Source organism: Cupressus sempervirens, chromosome 10, assembly GCF_028749045.1.
Source record: "Cupressus sempervirens isolate cs-2001-9-10 chromosome 10, ASM2874904v1, whole genome shotgun sequence".
NCBI classification, from domain to species: Eukaryota; Viridiplantae; Streptophyta; class Pinopsida; order Cupressales; family Cupressaceae; genus Cupressus; species Cupressus sempervirens.
The window spans coordinates 532,953,164-532,978,530 of record NC_143127.1 but is presented as its reverse complement, the minus strand read 5'-3'; the positions used below and the strand labels follow the sequence as shown (position 1 = coordinate 532,978,530).

At 35.5% G+C, this 25,367-nt stretch overlaps 1 protein-coding gene and 1 long non-coding RNA gene across 2 annotated transcripts in view; both read right to left on the bottom strand.

Moving 5' to 3' along the window:
- The window catches only part of LOC149534991 (uncharacterized), a 29,589-nt gene extending 16,123 nt beyond the window's left edge, over positions 1–13,466 (bottom strand). Inside the window, exon 1 of the long non-coding RNA XR_016356660.1 lies at positions 13,360–13,466. This is a non-coding gene — a long non-coding RNA (uncharacterized LOC149534991). The remainder of the gene's footprint in view (positions 1–13,359) is intronic.
- LOC149534990 (CRM-domain containing factor CFM2, chloroplastic-like) overlaps positions 1–25,367 on the bottom strand; it is a 75,716-nt gene that overhangs the window by 21,094 nt on the left and 29,255 nt on the right. The gene's annotated exons all lie outside the window — the stretch shown is intronic.

Genomic DNA, 25,367 nt, shown 5'->3' with positions numbered 1-25,367 from the left:
ATTGTTGTCGGTAAATTCTATAGTATAGCTGACAGGTAGAATAGTATCCGAATGAGCGCGTGACGCTTAAATCACCCCTTCAGGAAGGTATATGTACACCGTCCGAAATGGACTTTGGATCATCGTTGTAATCATTGTATTCAAACTGTAAGCATTGAGTGCATATTGCATATATGAATAAAGTATCCATTCTGTATTGTATCATGCTATACTACATGCGTTAAGTATCTTTACCCTGTATGGTAAACATCTCGCGCCGTTGCCAGAAGAACCTGGAACGAAGGAATGTTATGAAGATTAATGCCAAATTTGCTTAACAAGGATAGAAATAAGATAAAAGATAAGGATGAAATACGCACAACACAAAAAGTTTTAATTTTAGCACAGCAGGCGGAGCACAAACAGAAGCTTCAGCAAATTGCCGACGAACATCGAAGGGGTGAAGGGGCACAGACGAAGGGAGTGCACTCACCTAGTAGGCCGAGGAGTACTGAGGAATTGCTGGAGGAGACTCGACAGTGATTGAACTTCATAGAAGAAACAAGGGAGGAGTTCATTAACCTATATACACCGAGAGTAGAGTATCCGAACGGAAGGGAAGCAACTCGCACGGCTCGAAGTGCCGAATGAGCACAAGCGTGGAGTGAACTCTTCGTTCCCGATACACCCGACGAAAGCATACAAGAAGAGAATCGAACAACTTTGCTTGAGGAAGATCTTTTTTAACTAAGTAACGCAGTTGTTAGAAGTAGGACGATTCTCTGAAGCAGTGCGATTGTACAAAACAGTGCGGGTGTGCAGAGCAGCGCGGGTGTTGTGCAAAACAACGCAGGTGCTCAGAACAGCGCGGGTACACAAGTACGTAAGAATAAAAAAAAAGTAGCAATGGCAAGTCTCAAAGAAAAATTACCGAAATTTAATGGTGATGGTACAACAGATCCAATCAGACATTGCAAGACCTCTGAAATGATATGGACAACAAATGGCATGACGAGCAAGAACGATTGGGTCAAATAGTTCCCAGCAACCCTACGGGGTGTGGTAATTGATTGATTTTCGGACGCTGACTCTCAGAAACTGACTACATGGGTGGAGGTCAGAAAGGAGTTCATAGCAAAGTTCTGACTGCTACGAGATGATAATGAAATTGTAGCAGAAATATATAGCACCAAGCAAGGAAAGAATGAAACAATCCAGGCCTATGCCAAACAGCTAAAAGAGATGGTTGGGAAGATGGAAAGTCAACCGACAGACGGATTGAAGAAACGATGGTTTGTGGAGGGGGTGTGGCCGGCTTTGAAAAAGAAGATGAAGATTGTACCACCCGTATCATATGCTGATGCATATAATCGCACGATGGATTTGGAAAACGAACAGAAGACAAGTAAGAAGAAAAAGCATAAGTCATTGGATTCAGACGATTCATCATCTGAAAGTAGCAGTAGTGATGAGGAATCGGACAAGAAGGTTCGAGCATTACAGAAAGATATGCTCAAAATGATGAAAAAATTTAAGAATTTGAAAAAGAATCCAGACACAGTGAAGGGAGAACTGTGGTGCACAGACTATAAAGAAGATGGCCATACAAAGGGCTCATGCCCGAAGAAACAGTTTTGTGACATCTACCAAGTTGCGGGACATTCCCTAAAGGAGTGTCCATTTAACATGAAATCAAAAGGACACCAGCAGGAGTTACTAATGCAAGAAGTGTCCACCGGAAATAACACAAACAATGATGCAACTTCGGGAGGATATCGCAACAATAATAGATGCGGAAGGGGTGGCAATAACAACAACAATCACATTTGAGGCTGGAACCGAATACAATATGACACAAGTGGATGACCAATGATACAGTGTCGTGTGTGCAATCTTTGGGGGCACTTCGCTAGAGATTGTACCACGAAGGAAATGTCGCAAGTACTATGCAAATGGCGTGGTTCAGGGGACCACAAAGATTCAAAATGCCCAAAGCAAGGCGTAAATCTATTAAGCATTGAAACATGTGATGAGAAAGTCCTGGTGGTCACATGGGAGAGGGCGAAGAAAGCAAAATACCCTGATGCAGAAGACGAGGAGAGGTTACAAAAAGCACGAACAGAGCTAGAAAGGCAGATGAAAACAAGAAAATCACAAGTAAAAGACATTGCCGAAACTTCGAAAAGGAATTTAGCAAAACAAAACATGATAAGGTAGATAATGCAAACAAAAGTTTCTATTAAATTAAATGACCTTCTCACGATGCCAAAGTTGCGAACAACTATTATGAATATGACACCGCCACCGAGAGTGACGAAGGAAACAGGAAGGGATAGTAATGGAACAACGGCAGCGAACCCGATGTTACTAGCACTTATGATAGGGAGGCATTCGGCAGTAGTTAGGATGGGCATTTTGGGCACTATACTAACAGACACAATTGTAAATGGAGGATCAAGTATGAACGTGCCACCAAAAGATATTTGGAAAAAGCTAGGACAACCCACATTGTGGCCGCCACCATTCCAGTTACAGCGGATCAGCACGGGATCAAACCATTGGGAACTTTGATGGTAACGATTGGGATGCAACCATTTTTACTAGATTTTGTGGTCATTCCACTGAAAAGAAGAGGGTATGACGCTATCCTTGGATGGCGTTGGTTGGTGCAAGCGAAAGTAAAACGTGACTGGAAACGAAACACCCTATCCATGGAATGCGGAGGCAAAAAATTTATAATTGACCTAAACACACAGATGGTAGGGGAGAAAGGAGAGGAAAATGAATGTTAATGACGAAGGTGAGAAAGGAGAGGAAAATGAATGTCCGAAGGAATACAGAGAAGAAGGAAAGGTGGTTATGGCTGAAGCTGAAGGGAAGAACATACCAAACAAACCCAACAAAAGGAAAGATTCCATCGTACAGTACACGGTGAACAGACCACATGGAAAGAAAAGGTTACACTGCACCACGGATTTAGTAGAAAGTTGTCGACAGCAAGGAAAACACATTGTACGATCTGCACAGAAAACAAAGAGGAAGGGCTTAATAAAAACTGCAATTGTACGGAGTGAAGGTTCTAGAATCAAGAATACAGTTATTGACGGTAAGGAGTGGCAGTTGAAGAAATTCATGGTACCAAGTTCAAGGATTGTGATCAAAAACAAGCTTGGAGATATGGAAAGTCTGAGGGAGGGATGGTATAATTTAAATAAACTTGATGAGTGACGATTGTAGGCACAACGGGCCATGAAGGTTATACAAAAAAGGCATAACGCATGGCACGACAAGCACTTAAAGTTGAACAGATTTCAATTGGGACAACTAGCGCTAAAGTATAATGGGCGCAACGAAATCAAACCAAGCAAATTTAAAATAAAGTGGGTCGGGTCGTATAAAATCCACGAAGTGGGCAATTACAGAGCAATAAAATTATGGACACTCGATGGGAAGGAAGTAGCCGATGTAGTGAATGGGTTGAAGCTGGAAGTCTATCATGAAAGAAATAATGCATCTCTGTGGACAAGCAACTGAGAGACAGTCTAAAACTAATAAATATTGGTGTATATATATGTCAAATAAAGTGTAAAATAAAATATTAAATTTTTTATAAGTAAGCTGAAGAAAAGAGATAAATATTTTATATGCGTAATGAGGAAATATGGACTCAGAGTGTACGGTCTTGAGAACTTTTAAAGCACATAAGGCATATAAGCTCACCATACGAATAATTAAGATTGTGAAGAGGTATTGTAGGACCAGCTGAGAACGTGGACAAGAGAATAGCACTGTACGACACTTGGAGCACAGTGGACGATGAGAGAAGACATACTAAAGTACATTGCAAAAGATACCCTAATACTGTATGGCTTTTTGTACGGCAAGAAGACAAGCAAAAGGAGAGGCTTAGCCGTACGGCCGTACAGCAAAAGGAAGTATGGTTATCATCAATAAATTGCTAAACATGTACAGAAGCAATCATTGCCAGCAAAGGGAAAAGGATTGTACAGCCTTGGAGATCCTAAAAAGAAACCATCGTACAACCATGTAGAGGAGAATAGAAGGGGGTATGGTCACTACAAAACAAAGCCGTACAACCTAGCAGGAGGTAAATTACTGAAATAATAATTGTACGGTACATGAGAGTAGTATCTAGAGGAAAGTCACAACAAAGAGTAATTTGAACAATAAACACTTGGAAGACACCGTACGAGCATACCTAGAGAGGGAAAGTACAGAGAAACACAAAAAGTCATGTTGTACGGTCAGGAAATCACCGTATGGTAGCAGGGAAAGAAGTGTCGTACGGCAAGTTGAAAGCAAAGACAATTGTCATACGACTATAGGTGACATAATTGGTCACCATACGGCATTCATAAAGAAGGAATTGGTCACCATACAGACAACAGTAGAACATCAAGAGTGATTTCATACGGCCATACAGAGAGAGAAATTAGAAGCATGCAAGCCAAGTCCATCGTACGGCACATAGAAGAGTTATAGGTGGTTGTACGGCCACCGTTATAGGTGAGGCAAAACACTTAGCAAGTGAGACAATACCGTACAGCCTTTGAAATGAGGAGAGGGTACAAACAAGGTACGAAAAAATTAGAAAACATCATTTGCATGGCCGTACGACATAAGTTGATACACGGGTCGATACAGAAGAAGGTTGATAGGAGGTCTAAAAAAAACGACGATAGATCAAAATAGTTGACAATGGAAGACGTATGGTACCGGAGGGACAAACATAAACAAGTAATGAAGAAAACATAAGCGGTTGGCAAAAAGAGTATGGAATAGGAAGAAAATCACAAAAATGGTGTGTTCCATGAACTTTTGTGTGGGTTTGAAGGTGTTAATTTAGTCTTGGCGGCAGGGGCGCTGCCCCTCGACCCCACCCTGTATCACGACAGGGAACACACCTAGGGCTCTACCCCAGGACCCCGCGGGGGCGCTGCCCCTTGACCCCACTGGGGGCGTTACCCCCTAGACCTCCAATCAATTCAGTTATCAATCGTGGGAAGCATGACCAGTTGATGAGACCTGGAGTCGTTGCAGACATGGAGTGTCTGCATGTCAGAGGTGGAGAGAGCACTAGAGCAAGCCTTTCGAAAAGGGTGCTACGCTTTGAGGCACTTGGAGTAGGTGTTGGATGTGAGGCTGTCTTGGTGGATGCATAGAGAGCTCAAGAGAAGCTGACCATCCAGTTGGAGGCAGTAAAGCGACACTTGGCTCAATGTACCCAGGAGTTGAAGCAGAGAAGGCAGCACAGTTGACTATCAAGGTCAGCATGGCTAAGGTGATAGTATTGTGTTAGTGGAGGTTACAGATGCAACGTGTTTTGGAGACCAGTTTGGTGCAAGTATGGGAGAAATGTGAATGTGACGACAGAAAAAGATCTATCCTGTTATAGTTAGTCACAGTTACTGTATTCTATTTTGTTAATCTATCTCGGATATTTTGTAATTGTCGTCCGGAGACGACTTTTCTTTTTTGGGGGTGATGATGTTGTCGGTAAATTCTATAGTGTAGCCGACGGGTAGAATAGTATCCGAACGGGCGCGTGACGCTTGAGTCACCCCTTCGGGAAGGTATATGTACACCGTCCGAAATGGACTTTGGATCATCGTTGTAATCATTGTATTTGGATTGTAAGCATTGAGTGCATATTGCATATATGAATAGAGTATCCATTCTGTATTGTATTGTGCTATACTACATGCGTTAAGTATCTTTACCCTGTACGGTAAATAGACATGGCATGGTAGAGACGCACTTGAGTTGAAAGGCCTTGAAGAAGCTTGGTGATTCATCATATAATGTGTTGAATATCAGATGGTTAAAAAATATGGTCCTATGGTGTTGATAATTTATCACTCGTATGCATTGTGTGGATCATTTTTAAAAACAACAATTCATATGCCGTAGGTAGTTACAAAATAGAAGACATGATCTTACAAGGAAGTTTAGAAAGGAGGTTTTAACGGTTTATCAGTTTGGAATTCATTCTTCTTCTTTTTTGCAGTCAAGGTATGAAGTGACGATTTTCATCTGCATGTGTGTTGTTGAGAAGAGACACGTCAACCTTCAGTTAGAAAGTTTGCGTGAGATATTTCAAGAAGATTTATCGAGAACAATTCATTGTCTCCTTCATAAAGTCAAGGTAAAGAAGACCTATAATAGACATCTAACATTAGCTCTGATATTTTGTATAGAGTCGTAATGCTCTGTGCTTTGAACAGCATGTTCTGAAAGTGATGATCATAGTTTAATTGATGTTTACAATGTATGCATTATGTAGTAGTTATTGAAGTCGTTGTAATTACATCAATTGGATTCAATAGAATATTCTGCACTGGTTTCAGTCAATTCTTTTAAAGTTGAAGAACTTTGATTTGTAGCTCTCTAATCTTTCTTTGAATCTGTCATCGGAACTTGGTGATTCATCATATAACACGTTGAATATCAGATGGTTAGAAAATCTGGTCCTATGGTCTTGATAATTTATCACCCGTATGCATTGTGTGGATCGTTTTTGAAAACGACAACTCATATGTTGTAGGTAGTTACAAAATAGAAGACATGATCTTACAAGGAAGTTTAGAAAGGAGGTTTTAACAGTTTATTAGTTTGGAATTCATTCTTCTTCTTTGCAGTCAAGGTATAAAGTGACGTTTTTCATCTGCATGTGTTGCTGATAAGAGACATGTCAACCTTCAGTTAGAATGTTTGCGTGAGATATTTCAAGAAGATTTATCAAGAACAATTCATTGTCTCCTTTATAAGGTCAAGGTAAAGAAGACTTATGATAGACAGCTAACATTAGCTCTGATATTCTGTATAGAGTTGTAATGCTCTCTGTGCTTTGAATAGCATGTTATGAAAGTAATGTTCATAGTATAATTGATGTTTACAATGTATGCATTATGTAGTAGTTATTAAAGTCTTTGTAATTACATCGATTGGATTCAATAGAATATTCTGCACTAGTTTCAGTCAATTCTTTTGGAGTTGAAGAACTTCGATTTGTAGCTCTGTAATATTTCTTTAAATCAATAAAATCTGAAAGTTTTGTGGGCTGGGTTGTTTCTCTCTGCCAAGAGGGTTTTTTTCCGAGGGTAATTCTTTATTCAACTTTCTTAGTTGTTTCTTGGTTCAATGTCGTAACATGTTATCAGAGCCAGGTTCATGAATTCAAGCTTGAACCAAGAAATTACAAACTACAATCAGTCAATCAATCTTCATTATGGTGCTTGGTCTGAAGGTTGAAGATAGGTTGGAAGGACCCTCAAACTTCATATCTTGGAAGTCTAGAATCTTATTGGTTCTTAAGGAAAATGATCTTCTCGGATATGTGGAATCTGAAGTTGCAGAGCCAGTCGATAATGTTCAGAAAACAACCTAGAAGAAGAATAAAATCTTGGCAAGAAGAATCATCATTGATTCCATGAAATACCATCTAGTTCCTGCAATCTCTAAGCTGAAGTCTGCTAAGGAGATGTATGATTACCTTCGCAGCATGTATGAGATCAATAACACTAACGGAGCTTTAGCACTTCGTATGCAACTTCTTCATATCAAAATGAGTAAAGGTGACTCCATAGTATCATTCTTCTTGAAAATTTCTAGGTTATAGGATCAGTTAAGTTCTATTGGAGAGTTTGTTAATGACAAAGAACTTGTCATGCTGGCCTCCCATAGTCTTGTGAATCATCCATACAAGCCATTAGTGGGAGAAGAGAGCTATCAAACTTCAATAGATTGAGATCAGATTGCATTCAAGAGGAATGCAAGCTAGAAGCCAGAGTAAGTTCTTGTAAATCACATTACGTGGAGGACCAAGTTCTTGCTACTCACACTTCCAGTAAACGAGGGAGGAAAAGGAACTTTAAAAGATTTGATAATAAGAATCCTTCCAACTCACCTTCTGATTTTAAAAAGAAAAGCGATCTTTCAAGGATAAAATGTTTCAGATGCGATAAGTTCAGTCACTTTGCTAGAAATTGTACGGTGAAACTTAACCATCATGTGGTTGTTTTAGATACGAAAGATTCTTCCACATCCAAGGATTCTAGCATTCAATCATAAGGGTTTCTATTCATTTCAGCATTATCTAGTAATGTTCCAATTGATTGCAATACCTAGTTGATAGATAGTGATGCTTCTTGTCACATTTCGGGATATAAGCAACAGCTCTCAAATCTGGTTGAAAAGGATTCCCACCTACACGATATCATTGGGGATGATGCATCTTATTCTGTAAAGGAGTTGGTAACATTTCATTCAAAATAAACTCAAGTATCCCTCTTCACCTTAGTAATGTTTTATTTGTCCCTACAATCAAGAGGAATTTAATTTCCATTTCAGCCTTAGAAGATAAAGATTACAATGTTGTTTTCACTAATGGGAAAGTGGTTTTTTGAAGATTTTGATTTCAGCTCTGCTCAAGTGATTGGAGTGTGTCATGAAAGCCTTTATAAGCTGTCAGAAAATCAAGTTCAAGTTTTAAATCATGATACTTCCAATAATAACTTGTTATGGCATAAAAGGTTTGGTCACCTCAACTTCAAATCTCTTTCTTCTATGGACAAGTTGGCTGCAGGTCTTCCTACACTTAGTGCTGCTCATGATGGTATTTGCAAAGGTTGTGCCTTGGGAAAGTTTTCTAAGAGTCATTGTCATTCCACTGAAAGTAGAGCTAAGCATGTGTTAGAGCTGATTCATTTTAATTTGTGTGGACCTATGTCCTCAGCTTCTTTAAGTGGTTTTTAGTATTATGTTACATTTATTGATGATTTCTCTCACAAGACATGGATTTACTTTCTCAAATCCAAAGAATCCAATGAAGTTTTATCTAAGTTCAAGGAGTTTAAAGTTTTAGCTGAAAACATTTCAGAGAAGAAAATCAAGACTCTTGGATCTGATAATGGAGGTGAGTTCATTTCTAGTGCTTTTCAATCCTTTTGTGTGAAAGCAGGAATTAAGAGGGAGTTTTGTGTCCCTAACAATCCTCAACAAAATGATATTGCTGAAAGGAAAAACAGGGGTATAGTTGAGGCTGCAAAAGCCATGCTTCATGATCAAGGTTTGCAAATTTTCCTTTGGGCAGAGGCTTGCAGCAGTGTATGTTCAAAACAGAAGTCCTCACAAAATTATAGATAGCGTGACCCCGGAAGAACTTTTTTTTGGTTCCAAACCTGATGTAAGTCATCTTAAAGTATTTGGTTCTTCAGTTTATATTCATGTTTCTAAAGATAAAAGATGGAAGTTAGAACCTTTAAGTGAGAAGGGAATTTTTGTTGGTTATAGCAAATCATCGAAAGCTTATAGGATTTACATTATGGGTCAAAAGGTGATTGAGCTTATTAGAGATGTTTCTTTTAAAGGAAATATTGAATGTAGAAGACCTATTTATCCTCCTCTAGTTACTGAATAGGAAGTTCTAGCAATCTCTCAAGATCTTCCACTTGCAGCTCCATCTTCTCCCAGCCTCTCTAAGAGGGAGGATTCTCTTTCTATGTGTCCTACTAAAAGTCACTTTGATGCAAGTGCAGGTCCGAGTGTTCAAATGAATGTTTAGAAAAGACCCTTGTGGGTAAAGAACACTATGCAAGATGCTGAAAATTATTCAGCTCCTCAGGGAACCTTTTGAGAAAGTAAAAGAGATCAAAGATTTGATGGTTATGTTGCATTGATGTGTAATATTATTGACATTGAACCTTCTTGTTTTGAAGCAACAATTAAACAGCAGGTTTGGAAAGATGCTATGTTGGAAGAGTGTGAATCTATCATGAAAAATGATGTTTGGGAAATTGTTTCTAGTCCAAAAGGTAAATCAGTTATCTCCTCTAAATGGTTATACAAGAGAAAACATGCTGCTGATGGGAGTGTGGAGAAATTCAAAGCTAGGTTTGTTGAAAGAGGTTTCAGTAAAAAGGACGGTATAGATTATGATGAAATATTTGCTCCTGTAACTAGATATAATTCTATTAGAACCATCATTGCAATAGTTGTTGTTAAAAGATGGAAGTTTCATCAAATGGATGTCAAAACAGCCTTCCTCATTAATGAAGAAGTTTATGTAAAGCAGCCTGATGGATTCATTATTCATGACAAAGATACTCATGTATGTAATCTGAAAAAGGCATTGTATGGCCTTAAACAAGCTCTACGAGTATGGTATGATCGTATTGATGGTTATCACTTAGCTTGGGTTTTATGAAAAATGAAGTTGATCCGAATCTGTATCTCAAAAGGTATAATGATCTTATGCTGATCCTAGTTCTTTATGTTGATGATCTTTTTATTACAAGTGATGATGAGTCAATTAGCAAAAGTAAGAAAGCTTTGTCTTCTGAATTTGAGATGAAAGATCTTAGCTAAATGCATTACTATCTTGGATTTGAAATTTGGCAAAAATGAAATGAAATTATTCTTACCCAAGGTAAGTATGCACAAGACATTCTTAAGAAGTTTGGTATGCTTGATTGCAAACCAAATGTGACTCCTATTAAGGCCAACCTGAAGAAACTTCAAAAAATTGCTGCTAATTCAGAATTGATTGATTGTACTCCCTATAGGCAGTTAATTGGTTCTCTCATGTATGGTTATGTTGCATTGATGTGTAATATTATTGACATTGAACCTTCTTGTTTTAAAGCAGCAATTAAACAGCAGGTTTGGAAAGATGCTATGTTGGAAGAATATGAATCTATCATGAAAAATGATGTTTGGGAAATTGTTCCTCATCCAAAAGATAAATCAATTATCTCCTCTAAATGGTTATACAAGATAAAACATGTTGTTGATGGAAGTGTGGAAAAATTCAAAGCTAGGTTTGTTGCAAGAGGTTTCCGTCAAATGGAAAGTATAGATTATGATGAAATATTTGCTCTTGTAGCTAAATACACTTCTATTAGAACCATCATTGCCATAGCTGCTATTAAAAGATGGAAGTTGCATCAAGTAGATGTCAAAAGAGCCTTCCTCAATGGTGTTATTGATGAAGAAGTTTATGTAGAGCAACCTGGTGGATTCATTATTCATGACAAAGATACTCATGTATGTAAGCTGAAAAAGGCATTGTATGGCCTTAAACAAGATCTGCAAACATGGTATGATCATATTGATGGTTATCTCTTGAGCTTGGGTTTTATGAAAAATGAAGCTGATTTGAATCTATATCTCAAAAGATATAATGATCTTACGTTGATCTTAGTTCTTTATGTTGATGATCTTTTTATTACGAAATCAAATGAAATTATTCTTAACCAAGGTAAGTATGCACTGGACATTCTTAAGAAGTTTGGTATCCTTGATTTGGTATCCTTGATGAAATTATTCTTGAAGTTGCTGCTAATTCAGAATTGATTGATTGTACTCCCTATACGTACCTAATTGGTTCTCATATGTATCTTGTTAACACAAGGCCTAACATATGCTATGTTGTTAACACCTTGAGTCAGCTTAGGAGTGAGCCAAGGGAATTTCACCTAACTGCAGCCAAGCATATTCTGAGATATGTCAGGGGCACATTACAGCATGGATTGAAGTTTTCTTGTTCTAATGATCTTCAGCTTCATGGGTTCACAAATTTTGATTGGACTGGATGCATTGTGGACAGGAAGAGTGATAGGCCAACACTAGGGAAAATAATAGAGAAAGATTTAAAATAAATTAAAATTATTTTCAGCTTAGTCTATTCATGTCAATTCGGGGGCGTAAGCCTGCAAAAGGTGTTTGGGTAATATAGCATCAAGGGGTGCAAGTTGTGAGCTAAGCAATTATGGATGCAACTAGAACAGATAAAAACAAATCTACAACAAATAAAAGCAATTTTGGCAACAGGTACTATCACTTCATGGCGACAAAAACTAAAATGCATGACTCTTAAAGTAACTAGAATGAAATATAAAGATAAAATCAAGAATGCAAGCTTGCAAGCTTGCGGAAAATAAACAACACACCCGAGCAAAGATAGTTACAAGAATTATTACCTCCTACCACCCAAACTATTATATATAGTAGAAATGAAATGGATTTGAACAAGTTGCAAAAAATTTCTAGTTTCAAATAACATTTATATCCAATATTGAATCAATCGATTCATTACTATAATTGTGATAAAAAAGGAATCAATCATTTCAAATATTTTTTAATTGAAGAGATTATTAAATTATAAAAATATTTACTTTATAGATTAATCTACTTGATACAAAATATACCACAAAAAGTACGAACTCTACCTAATTCAAAATATGAAACAGTCTCACCAAGTATTCCAAGAGTGGACCCTTCCTCTGGTCCGCAAGGCAAGTAGAGCAAAATAAATGGTTTTCTATGTTGTTGTAATCATGCAAAATATCAATTTATTTATTAGAGATAATATAGTTCTAATACAATACTGACGTCCAGAAATATCCTTCACAATACTCTACTTACCCATACCTTATATTGTGTGACTTATATACACGCAATTCACAACAGAAAATATGTGAAATAAAAGAGTTTGGTTCAATATTAATGAATATTAATGATTATGAACGCTTGATGAGCTCTATCCGTGAATCAAAAATAGATTTTTTATAACGATGAGCAAGAATAGTTATGAGGAGATATACGATTCTGTCAAACATATCCAGTCACCCCAAACTAGTATTTATGGTTTCCTTTAGAGAGCACATTTGCCACATTATTATTGTACGTAGATCCATTACTTACTGTAGAAAAGCATTGGATCTCTGTTGGCCACGAAAATAATATATTTTATTGATGTTACTTTAGTTTAAATGCTAGGAAACTCGGATTTGTTACCACCAAACACACATGGTGCAATGGTTGAAAGGTGACGGTTGGAAGTGGGAGATCGACAGTGCAAACTGTCGATCTACAATTTTACTTATAATAGGAAGCAATTTCTTATTATAATGAATTTGCCTTGTGGTTATTATTGAAACCCACACTTGGTGTGGCGATGAAGGCATAATATAGAATGGGGGAAGGTTATATGTTCAAATCTCACCCATCATTTTATAACTAACATTCTTCCCTTTGTTTTAGCCACAAATTTTAAATGAGTTTGTTATAACCATAAGCAAATAATATGGAATCAATGGCCTCATATTTTTGTGATCTCCTCCTTCAAATAGAATATTGATTTCCTTGGCATAGTAAGTGTTAGTAAAATACAATCAAATATTAATTTTTCAAATATTTTATCTAAAAACTAAAATAATCATTACTTATATATATTGAAATATATGCAACACAAAATGGGAAAATGGTATAGAAGTTGAATATAGAAATGGAAATGAAGGTGTATGGGAGGAATAAATAAGGGTATAATTTAGGACATAAATAGCTCTCATTAAAGAGTACCTCAGAATTTTGCTTCAGCCTTGGATCTGCTATAATTTCTTGGTGCAGCAGAAAGCAAAAAATGTGTAGCTCAAAGTACAACTGAGGCAGAATATGTAGCAGCCTGTACAGCAGCCCAAGAGGTTGTTTGGCTTCGAAAACTTCTTAGTGAATTATCTGAAGCATCTCCTGAACCTACAATAATTTTTTTGTTTTGATCAAAGTTATAGAAAGATTTCTATAAATCTTGTCTTCCATGACAAGTCAAAGCATGTAGAAATTAAGTATCATTACTTAAGGGACATGGTATTGCAAAAGGTTGTGGAGCTTAAATATATCAAAACTGAAGAACAGACTGTTGATATTCTCACTAAACCTTTATCAAAGATGAAGTTCTCTTATTTTAAAGATAAACTATGTATGGTCAATCTTTAGGATTAAATGGAACTAAGTCCCATTTTTGTTCTTGGGTGAATAAATAAGTTTGTAAGAATCAGCTATGATAACTCTTTCACTCTGGGAAGTGCACATCATGTTGAGAGAGTCCATGATGTCATCACAAGAGAAATTATGTGATGAGAGTTGGATGTCATGTTGAGAGATTCCTTGACAATTCACGTTGAGAGAGCCCATGATTTAAAGCTTAGCTATGGTTCTTACAAGGTCATCATGCTGAGTGATTCCATGATATTAAACTAAGTATAAAATCCGTTTTGGTTGATTTCATATTTGCTAAGAGGGAGAGTTAAACTTTGTACCTTCATATGAAATACAATGCTACCATATTAATTCATATGCGTATGTTGTTTTCATTATCATTAAAATATTTATTTTAGATAAACAAACTTTATTTCTAACCGGGTTATTGGAAAGGAACTATTGGTTTTAGTTAAATTTGTGTGTTGACAGGTGTAAGCATAAGGTCCTCTATCTGAAGTAACCATCATACTGCTACATTGGCATCATTTGCAATGTGTTCTTTATACTCAATATATCGCAATTTGTATAAAGGTTTTCCCCTTAATTGTCGTTGGAACTTGGTGATTCATCATATAACGTGTTGAATATCGGATGGTTAAAAAATCTGGTCCTATGGTGTTGATAATTTATCACCCATATGCATTGTGTGGATCGTTTTTGAAAACGACAACTCATATGCCGTAGGTAGTTACAAAATAGAAGACCTTATCTTACAAGGAAGCTTAGAAAGGGGGTTTTAACAGTTTATCAATTTGGAATTCATTCTTCTTCTTCTTTGCAATCAAGGTATGAAGTGACGTTTTTCATCTGCATGTGTGTTGTTGAGAAGAGACACGTCAACCTTCAGTTAGAAAGTTTGCATGAGATATTTCACGAATATTTATCGAGAACAACTCATTGTCTCCTTTATAAGGTCAAGTTAAAGAAGACTTCTGATATACAACTGATGTTAGCTCTAATATTCTCCATAGAGTCTTAATGCTCTTTGCTTTGAATAGCATGTTCTAGAAATAATGTTCACAGTATAATTGATGTTTATTGTGTATGCATTATGTAGTAGTTATTAAAGTCTTTGTAATTACATTGATTAGATTGGATAATCAATAGAATATTTTGCACTAGTTACAATCAATTCTTTTGCAGTTGAAGAACTTTGATTCGTAGCTCTATAATCTTTCTTTAAATCAATAAAGTCTGCAAGTTTTGTGGCTAGGTTGTTTCCCTCTGCCAAGAGGGTTTTTTCCCAAAGTAACTGTTCAACTCTCTTAGTTGTTTCTTGGTTCAATATCTTAACAAATCTAACTTCTTCAACACTTACTGGTGTCACCCGATCAACAATTGCTCACAACTTTTAAGGATCCATCTTCAACCTATCAACTGAAATCACAAATCCAAGGTATACTATCTCTTTCATGGAAGTACACTTCTTGATATTGATCAACTTTTCCTCCTTTAATCTCTGCAATAATTACCTTAGGTGCAACAAATGATATTCTTTTACCTTACTAAAAATCAAAATATCATATAGATAAACAATTACAAACTTACCTATGGATTTACTCAATACCTTTTTCATTAGCCTCATGAAAGTACTACGCGCATTAGTTTGACCAAAAGGCATAACTAACCAGTCAAACAATCCTTCATTTGCCTTGAATGTTGTCTTTCATTAATCACCTTCTCTAATTCTTACTCCAATGATAACAACTCTTCAAATCAATCTTGGTAAAGTACTTAGATCCACTCAAACAATTAATTTATTTCATCCACCCTTGCTAAAAGAGATCTATACTTAACTGTAATCTTGATAATTGCTCTAGAATCAATACACATTCTCCATTCTTTTTAGTTGTTAATACAACAAGTACTACAAAAGGACTTAAAACATTCTTTGATCAATTCTTGCACTTGTCTATTCAATTCTTCATTCTTTGCTGGTGTCATTCTATGAGGTTCTTTGTTAGGTAAACTTGCTCTGGGAATTGGGTTCATGCCATGACTAGTACTCCTAACATGTGGTAATCCATCGGGCACATTATCTGAAATGATGTTTCATACTTTATAAGCAATTCCTTAATCTATTTAGGTTGTCCTTCAACTATTCCCAATGCAAGTTTCCTAGGAATCAAAGCATAACATGTACTTACCTTCTTCAAATCTTCCAAGAAATTTCTACCTTCAACCACGTAAACTTTGATTGTAGTACAATTCTCATTCTTAGGATTCTCTACTAAAGGTAACAACAATTGTCTCATCCCATTAGCCACTATGGTATACCTATTCTTTCTTCCATCATGCAATGTTTGTCTATCATCTGCCATAGTCTACCCAATACGATACAACAAACATCCGTCAACATGGTATCACAAAAAACTTCATCATGACAAGATCCAATCTTTGATTTTACAAGACAGTGTTCACTTACCAAAACCTTATGATAATCCTTGATCCAAGCACTTCTCTTTCTACCATCATATACAATAAAAATAGATAGCCTTAGCAATAAGGCCTATGCTATATCTTGACTACTATGCACAACATAATATAGCTTACCCATCAATGACTTGTACAAAGTAGCATCCACAGGCTCTGATTCGTCATCCTTAGAGAGTTTACAACCTATAACCTAAGTCACAAGTTTTGAGCTCGAGTTTGAGTTTGACAGCTATGAAGTTCGGATGAAGTTCGAGAAGGCAAAAAAATTGATATTAAATTCGCCTTGTATAATTTTCAAAACATATATATATATATATATATATTTTTTATTTTTTTTAAATGTTTATAAGTTTAATGCAAATAACTTTTCAAATCAAATCTACAAAACAAAACATCTCTCCAACTACATATCCAATAAATTATCAAAATACTTTGACATTACAAAATAGATTTGAAATCATTACATAAGAAATATCACATTTATAAGATATAAGCCATAAATTATATGTTATAACATAACAAAATAAAATCAATTAAATTATTTAAAATAGAAAAATTGAAGTATAAAAATATAATAATAAACAAAAAATAATAATAATCTTCCTATTTAATCTTATACAATATAAAATACTTTAATAAAAAAATATTAATAATCATAACTAAACATACAAAACATTAAGATGAAAAGTTGTTGCGGCGCTAGGTTGAACAATAAACCTCAGACACCTTCAAATGCATTATTTTTTATGCAAAACGATAAGGGAAACACTGCCGTACAAATCTTCAGATGAATTTAGCAGAAAAAAATCATTTTTTTGGGGTTCGCCAAATTTTGAATCTATAGCCAAAAATTCGGCAAACTCTGTAACTTAGCCTGTAACCATTGTAATTGGGGTACCAACAGGTCTAACATCTTCCATGCCAAATGTCTTCAAAAACTTCCTTTGCATACTTTGACATACTAATGTATATTCCACTGTCCAACTGAGATATTTGCAATCCTATAAAGAATTTTATCTCTCCAATGATTGACATCTCAAATTCTTTCTTCATTTCATTAGAAAATGACATACTCATCTCATCATCACCTCCAAAGATTATATCATCAACAAAGATTTTGGCTATCAATACCTTTTCACCTTCAACTTTCAAGTAAACATTATTGTCATCTAAAGTTCTATTGAAACCAATTTTAATTAGATAAGAATGGAGTCTCTCATACCAAGCTCTAGGAGCTTGCTTCAATCCATACAGTGTTTTGTGAAGTTTCCATACAATATTCTTGTCCTTGGTCAGTGCAAATCCATCTGGTTGTTCAATGTAAACCTCCTCCTCTAGAATTCCATTCATTGCTGACTTGACATCCATTTGATATACTTTGAACTTCTTGAATGCAGCATAAGCCAACAATATTCTGACTTGACATCCATTTGATATACTTTGAACTTCTTGAATGCAGCATAAGCCAACAATATTCTAACTCCTTCCAATCTTGCAACTAGAACAAGCATCTCACCATAATTTAGGTCTAGCAACTTCTTCTGTCGATTGAGTTGCTTCTTCCACATTAATTTATTCTATCAGTCTAGAATCTTTCAGGTCAATGAATTCTATTACCTGGTCTTCTTATGTCTCCATTTTGCTTGTTCCTTCTGATTTCTTAAGACATTCATCAATCTTGATATTCACACTCTCAACCATTTTGTTAGTCATTTTACTAAAGCATTTATAACCTCTAATTTTAGTTGAATAAAGCAAAAATATTCTTTCATCACTTTTGGGTTCAAACTTCACTAAAAAGTCATCTCTTTAATGTAACACTTACTCCCAAAACTCTTGAAACAATTAACACTTGAAGATTGACCATACCATAGTTCATACGGTGTCTTATTTGTTCCCTTCTTCACTTGTACCTGATTCAAGGTGTAGATTGTAGTACTCATTGCTTCTCCCAATATATCTTAGCACATCTCCTTGAATCAACATGGTCCTTGCAGCATCTATTGCTGTTCTACTCCTTTCTGCAACACCATTTTGCTGAAGAGTTCTTGGGATAGACATATATCTTTTGATCCCATTATCTTCACAATACTTCATAAATTCATCAGATGTGAACTCCCGTCCTATGTCCAATCTTAGAGACTCCAGGCTCGTTTGCATGTATTTCCATAAGCTTTGTTGCCCCCTCATCAAATGCTATGACCCACAATATGTCTGTGTGGTCTTGTAATTTTATTTGAAGCATATATCTGTAACTATGGTTAGAAAAAACAATTCAACACTTCAGACAGAATAGATTTCCATCTTGTCTTTCACTAAACCTTTCTTGCATTGTTTCCCACCCATCTCAACAGGGCATGCTGGATAGCAAAAGCCATATGTTTTGACGTATAATATTGTTCCCTTTACCATACATTGGATGGGTTTAATTGAATTTTGTATTTTTGCCTAAATGTTTGCAATAGTCATTCTTCCAACATCAGTAGGTGTTGAAGCAAGCCCTTTTGAAGGGTCTAATAAACCAGAGCCACTACATGCAAACCAAGACTTCAATTTTATTGCCTCATGTATGTCTGGGTTTATTGTAAGCGTAGTAGCATTTGTTGTGATCACAACTTTCCCATTGTACTCAATAACTCGACCACTTTCAACTCCAAGAACAATTGGCTCTTGTGTTCCAATTTTTGTTTCTAGCTGCGTTCCTTCCTTTTCCACCAAAGGTCCCCACAATATGACATCTATAGATGCTGCAGACATGTCCAATAGTCGTATATACAGCAACGGAGTCTTGTTCATCATTCCTCCTTATTGTTGATGTTGAGCCCACATTCGCCACTATTCCGAATAATTAACAATTGTATTGTTGCTCTTCTCTGAAATTTCTTTGATGGGTGTGTAGCAAAAGTGTTGTTGTGAAATGAACAGGTCATCCTCACAAGGGGTGTTTTTTGAGTAGCTAGCACAATTTCCAGGCCACTATTTAACCTATTGTACAGCTTGTTTGTAGCTTTTATTCTCCTATGTGATGGCATGTATATTTCTCCAATATGGATTTTAAGTTAGTGAACATCAACAAGTTCATTGGGACAAGTTACTGTTGAACCTTTGGTATTTATGTTTGTCATTGATGTCAATTTGTGTGATTTGCAGATTCAGATTCTCAGAGCTAAAACATTTATTGTAATTATGTGAGAGCTCATATAACTTTGTAAATCTGCAAGTGGCTAGATATTGATGTTATCTGCAAATGTTCTTTTACCAGAACAAATTTTGGTAACATTTAGAAGGTCAAACAGCTCGATTTGTGAAAACCATCAATTGCTAAATGAGGTTCAGGATCTTCCTGTCACCAACAGGAACTATTTATTAAAAATCAAAAATGGAAAAACGAGAACAAAAATAGTTTCTCATGTTTTAATCATAATTATATCTTCCAAAACTGAAAGGTGACGAAAAGGATCAATAATATATGAAGAAAAGATGAAAAGCATTCAATTTGATCTTATTAATTTAATTTGCTACAGTTAAGTTTGACAGTTATAACAAGAATTTGGTTATCAATCTGCACAAGAGTGATTACAAAAAGAATTTGGTTATCAATCTGCACAACAGTGATTACAAAAATGTTGAAAGCATATGTTTGCAGATCAGAATGGGGACATTTTAGAAGTGGAGATTGAAGGAGTTTTTGCAAATTGAATTTTATGGGAATGTCACGTGTTGCATAAAAACAAGAATGACAAATGGAATGTCATGATTATAAAGAGTATGACTGCAGATTTATAAGAAAAGTTCTGTACTTGAGCATTGAAGATGATTTTCTCAATGTATGGAACAAGCATGAAAGACTTTTGACAGAGGTATATTTTTCTTTTCAGTTGTGTGGCATGTGACAGCGACAATTACAAATTCAGATATTTGGATCAGAATTGTTCATTTAAATCTGCATGTTGATTTTACAAGATCAGTTTATCTTGGACCAAGATTCATTGATAAGAAGGTTTTTTGATGAAAGAAATTTGATCTGCAAATTGGTATTATTCTAATGACAGATATTTTTCTAAGATTACAGCATTGTTATAATCAGATTCGGATAATAAGTTGAGTTAAATCTGAGATCAGTTTTTGTTGAAGAAATCGTAAGTGTTGTCAGGCAGAAAAGTGTGACAGGAAGTTGGTAGATGATATTTTTTTCAGATTGCTTTATGTTATGAGGGCAGATTTGGTTATTGTTTTGATTGTCTTGTAATCTGAAAAAAAAAAAGTGTCAAATTCAGATATTTGATGTGTAACTTGTTAAGCAAGTTTTGATTTGTATGGCAACAAAGTAACCCTCTGGGTTCATTATTTACAAATTGTACAAGGAAGTGGGTGCTTCAGGAGATAAGGATGGGTGTTCCTTGTGTTGGTGCTTCGCAGAGTTGTAGCTCTATAACTATTTGCCTCAAAGGTCTAATAAAAAGGAAGGATCGAAGAGTGGTTTTTACCCTATAAAGATTTCCAGACTAAAATATTGTATCACTTTGCTATGTATTGTCTATCTTGCTCAAGTGTTAAAGTTCATAACTTGTAATCGTTTCAAGTTTTTAAAATTAATGTAAACCACTAATTCACCCCCTCTCTCAGTGGTGTTTGTATTCCATTAGTTACTCGTACCTCACTCCATTCTTTGTCTATTACATCGAAACTAAATACTTGGCCAGTTCCCTACTGTTTTTTGTATTGTGGGATTTCTTTTTTTCTTGTTACTCGTATTTGATGGTCCGCCTTGGCTGAAATGGGTTCAAATGCTTACTGGGGGTGATTGCGATTGGCGCTTCTTCCCTAACTTGGGAAGGTAAAGACCAAACATTATTTTTCCAGATTTTGATGTCATTACTGATTCAGGTTCTCTAGCAGATCCCACCATGACCAAGGATCCATCTGGGGCCTATTTGGTAAGGTTTTCCTCTTCTATCTCTATATCCTTCGGCTAGCAATAGATCTCATCCTTTGTGTGCGCAACCTCCAGATCACCTATCATAATCTACCTCCACATTCAATGCACGGTCATATATTAGTTGCACACTCCAAAATCAGTTAGCATTCGTACAATAGACAACAATTCTCCCATAGGATAGACTAGAAGATTATGCTCACCTTATTTTAGTTCTCTCTAAACAGTTGTATTTCATCAAACAAATTATTGTTCCCACCTTGATTTGCCCTAAGTCAAACATTGGTTGTACCTCATAGGCAGTGATACGTTTTGCTTCTCCGCACTGTCAGATATTTCTATTTTGTAGCGTTATCTACAATCATACCCTCAGCAGAGTTGGAGATCGACACTATTTGTACTGTAGGTTGTAGTACTGTATCCCCAATGTGGATTAGTCGTATTGCCTTATTAGTCAACTTCATAGATGACTGATTTTTCTTTTTTCTTTTGTTTCTGTAGAGCCATCACAGGCATAAGTTGTCAGGTTTTGGGTTTGTTCACAATATGAAACAAAGAAAAAAATCTAGTGCAAGCTTAATTGCATAGTTTCGCTAGTAACCAACATATACTTTTGTTTTGTAAACATGACACTCAACTATATCCTATTGCAATGGACAACATGTATATGTGCATAATTGCATGCAAATATTTTCATGTTATTGTTCTTAGAGAAATGTATGTATGCATCTAGGTAAAGCAAACAAACTTAGGTTAACTATTATCCTTTTTATGATTTATCTAACGCCCTTAGAAAAAAGAACCATCTCAACCATAATATCTACATATGAGACACCATATACATTAAAGTAGTTATCAGATTTTTTAGTCTTATTTTTGCAAGAGTACAACCAAACTTTTCAATAGACTGCATCAACCATACGCTGTGCACATAACGATAGCTTATTTCTTTGATAGCACAGAAATATTTACATCTAATATCCACATACGAGACATTATATACATTCTACTGATATCAGATTTTCTAAGTCTTCTTTTTGCTACTTGAGTACAAGCAAAAATGTTCGATATCAAACATACATAGCACGCATTTCTATGCTATCAAAAAATGTTAGTTGCCTGATACACTAGTTCTTAACTACAAAGCAGGACTTCTTTCTTTGCATGATTTATTTAAACGATTTTTCCCAAACATCTTCTGAGGTGTGGAAAATATGTTGCAATGTTGAGGAATTCCCTTTCCGTAATACTCATCATATTTATTTCGCATTGTAAATTGCAGTAGGTATCTATCAGACTGCACTCATGTGTTGGTATTGTGCAGCTTCTTCCACCTTCTCCATCTCACAATCTTGCACATTTTGCAAATTTTGCCTCGTCAATTGAATTTCCTCTAATATTTCGAGATTATTTGAAGTGATTTTGTTGGCAAGACCTTCTAGATTATCCTGACATGTACCTGGCCAATTCACTGAAGAAGAGCTAGTTAGTGGTGTTCCTTATGTGTCGTAGGTGGCGGGGCATTTCTGTCTTTGTTGTATCACTCGTAATGTCTACGATTTCCTCTGGTGTGCCTCTGTTCGCCATGACTCAAGCCTATAATGCAAAAATTATATTTGAATAACGTGCAAGTACCTTTTTCCATTATTATTATGGATGTTATTTTTTCCCTCACAAAGGCCCTTGTTTTTGGGGATTCTTCAAATTCTGAAAAAATGCTAATAATTTGTTTTCTATGTAAAATCCTTCTTTTGAACAAGGTATGCGGAAATGAAGAATTATAATTTCTACTAATATAATATGTAAGTATAAATGGTAACAAAAATAAATCATGAATTATAACCATATAATAGAATAGTTTAAACCTTTTTGAAAATTCAAAACATATTTAGAAGTGTAATTTATTTCTTTATAATTTTTATTTGAACCTTAAAGTGTAATTTACTTCTTTTTTTTTTTTTTTTGAACCTTACAATTGTATAATCTGATTTAATATTAAGATTGTGTGTTATTAATTTTAAACCCTTTAAACATATTAAAAAGTTAATATTTTTTTTTAAAGAAAAATAATTCTATGATTTTTAAGTAAGATTTCAAGAAAAGGAAAAATCAAGTTAATATTTGTGGTGCTAATCTAAAATTTCTAATCCAATTCACAAAATTAATAACAAATAAAATTGACTATCTTAATCTTTTGAGAGTTGTGATTTGAATTTAATAATATAAGTTTTTTAATACATAATTTCATGTTATAAATCTAGATAACTTTACCATTATTTAATTAAAATTGTAGAGAGCTATGTGTAGCATTAGGAATTTATATTTGGGGAAACCAAAAAATAGATGAGATATGTAAAGGAAAAATTCTATTAAAAAATAGATGAAAATGTATAGGAAAAATGCAATTAGAAAAGTAGATGAGAAATATAAAGGAAAATGCTATTAATTTAGCATAAATAATCTTTTTAGTTTAAAAAATTCAAATAGCTATCTTTAATGTTGCATTAAAACTACACCATTAACTATAGCTTTCCACACGTGGGCTTCAAGTCAGTGAGCTAAAGTGATTGAATGAAATGGATTTGGGACGATCGAATGAACAAATCCTCATCTTCAGAATTCGAATGAATGACGAATTCCCTCATATCTACTTCCAAATTTTGGATCACTTTATATTTCTTTATCCATTTTTCCTCTGCAAAATTTCCACTCAACTTCCAAATAGATCATCCATTCAATTGCTTCTTCTTAGAGAACCACACTAGTAGCTTTCCATTTAACATATATCTGCTTGCAGTGCATTGGAAGGGCTGCTTGTTTGAATGAAATTTTTTCAGGGTAAGAACTGATTGAATTAGAGGGGAGAAAATTGAAAAAATGGCAGAGAGGGGACTGCGTGCTGGAGCAGCGGATTGGATCAAGCTCCTTTGCTGTTGTGTGGCGGTGGAGGCACATACAGTGTACACAATGGTTATGATGTTGCCATCAAAGAAATTGCCACTGAAAAGATAAGCAAAAAGCTTAAGGAATATCAATCTTTGCAGATTTCTATCCTCAAGCAAATAAAGGAATTGTAGACTGTATTTTCAGAAATTAATGTTGTTGAATTACACCTAAATTGTTAATTTAAAAGACATATTGAGAATACACAAATAGAGACAAGAGACAGGAGTTATCGTGGTTCACCACAACTTATGGCTACATCCACACTAAGAGCAGAGCTTATCATTTATTCAGTCATTGCAGCTTATATATACAGGGCTTTGCCCTTATATTTATAGAATAGTCTTCAACAGAAGACAAAGAGTCAAACAAGAAATAAACAGTCAGGGAAGATGAAATGAAGAGTTGGACTTCACATCCAACAATCTCCCACTTGAAGTTCAACTCATGCTACAACCTCACATCTGAACAACCTCCCACTTAAACTCTGCTTTCCCTTACCAAATCCCATGGTAAGAAATTTCCAATAGACAATCATTACAGCTGGAATAGTAACCACAACCAGTTGCTAATCACATCCAACCAACTATAAAACATCAGTAAATTTATGCTGAAATATCCAGCACATACAACAACTCAAACTGTATGAGCAATATCAACCAAAAGTTAACTCAATCTACCAATTAGCACATAAAAGGTGTGGCAATAACTTGGGTAGATCAACCAACCTGATGCAAAATATCATGACCTCTTCCAAGTCTTCTCTTGGAAGGAACACCCATGAAAGCATAACTCATCCTTCTATCAACACCACCAAGTGCTCTGCTATGTCAAGTATGATCTCCTTTACCTCCCCATATAAGAGCATTTACAACACGCAAAACACCATGGATGAAAGCCTCTATAAAAAGAAGATCAAACTCCAAACATTCCAAAACTAGGAGCCATCTCCTAAATTCAAATGCACAAGGAGATAAATCTGCCGAATAGACCAGGCGTGGGGAGTGAGAATGTTCCTCCAAGATACACCAAGTCTCAATGACTCTTCTCCAAGAACAATCTCCACTAGGTCCATAATGAAACTTGTGTCCATCCACGGGTGTAGGCTCCTTGGACTTCATGCTGAAACCTCCAAAGAGAAACCGTCTCAACAAATGTTCTCTAAACCAAGAAAACTGTAGCCTCTTAATTTTCAAGAACAACTCCATGGTCAATCTGCCAAAGAACCCGATAC